Source organism: Pongo pygmaeus, chromosome 9, assembly GCF_028885625.2.
Source record: "Pongo pygmaeus isolate AG05252 chromosome 9, NHGRI_mPonPyg2-v2.0_pri, whole genome shotgun sequence".
In the NCBI taxonomy this organism is placed as follows: Eukaryota; Metazoa; Chordata; class Mammalia; order Primates; family Hominidae; genus Pongo; species Pongo pygmaeus.
Window position 1 is genome coordinate 94,375,461 of NC_072382.2, and position 1,576 is coordinate 94,377,036.

Here is a 1,576-nt window from a genome sequence, read left to right on the forward strand (position 1 = left end):
GTTGTGAATACAATTTTTCCTCTTAGGCAGAAATCCATCATCACAGTGATTGGATTGCTGTGTGATGGCAGAATGAACCTGGTCATTAACAAAAGAGATAAAGAAGTAGCTAAAGGGGGATATGAGATCAAGGAGGGTTTTCATTAGGTTTTTAAGAGGGAGAGGCGGAACCTTGCCCAAATGCTTATTAGAAGGAGCCAGGATAGACTGAGATATAGATTTATGAGAGGACAGATAAAATTAATATAGTGTAAGCTCCTCAAGAAGGCAGGCTGAGACCCAAACATTGCCTAGGAAGAGAGCCTGTCTTCTCCAGGAACAGGACAGATTGAGGGGTTGACGCAGTAGGAGGTGAGTCTGTGGAAGCAATGAGGATTTCCTATGATAGCTTCTGTTTTCTCTGTGTAGTAGGAAGGGAGTCATGGGCTTGGAGAAGGCATGGGAGGAGGGAAGCTTGGAGGTTTGCAGGCAAAGGAGAAGACTTGAAATTTTGTACACAGGCCCACAATCAATTGGCTAATAGAATGAGTGACATCAGACATGAAACACTGGGCCTATCTGTGAAGTGTGATGGAGGCCATAAATTCCATTTCAGTGCATCTCTGAGCCTGCCTAGTAGACACCATGAACAAAGCTCACTCTCTCAAGTTGAAAAAACTTATGGACAAGTTATCACTGAAATTAAATGGTGGTAGATGTGTCCAAGGAGTACTGTGGGGATTCAGTCATTTTATGAATCTTATGATAGATGAATGTGTGAAGATGCAATTAGTGGGCAACAGAACAATATTAGAACAATGGAAATAGGAGGAAACAGTATCATCATGTTAAAAGCCTTGGAACAAGTATAAATAATGGCTGTTCAGCAGAGGAATTCATGTCCCCTCTCCAAAGGGTCTGTTTTCTATGATGTAAAAATTAGATCATGTACATTTTCATATTAAACTTTTTATTAAATAAACTTTTGTAATAGTCAAAAAAATTGGACACAGAATGACAGAAGGTAGGTGGTAGTGTTAAATAGGTGGGTGTGATATTGCTATGTACTAAGAAATATACATTTTTATTTTCATCCTCCCCTAAAACCCTTGGAATCATTCCTAAAATATTTGGACTCTCCAAAGGGATAAATGTCTCTTTGCATGCAAATAAAATTATTTTTGGCTACGGTGTCCTATAGTGTCTGCGAGTGGGGGTTGGTTGGCAGGGAAACCAACCATGTGATTAGAAGGTTGGAACTTTCAGCCCCCTGTCTCCAGGGAGGGTAAAAAAACTGAAGGTTGAGTTGATCACCAGTGGCCAATGATTTAATCAATCGCTGCTATATAAATGAAGCCTCCATAAAAACTCAGAAGGACAGGTTCTGAGAGCTTCCAGGTTGCTGAACACATGGAGATACCTGGAACATGGTGCACCCTGGGAGGGCATGGAAGATCTGTAGCCTTCCCACATACCTCTTATGTACCTCTTCATCTGGCAGTTCATCTACATGCTCCATAACTTTATTTATTTATTTATTTATTTTTATTTATTTATTTTTGAGACGGAGTCTGACTCTGTCGCCCAGGCTGGAGTG

General features: G+C 40.5%; 1 pseudogene; it reads left to right on the forward strand.

The window, feature by feature from the left end:
* The first annotated feature begins 624 nt into the window (after positions 1 to 624).
* LOC129008777 (small nuclear ribonucleoprotein G-like) lies at positions 625 to 851 on the forward strand (annotated as a pseudogene).
* Positions 852 to 1,576: the final 725 nt, after the last annotated feature.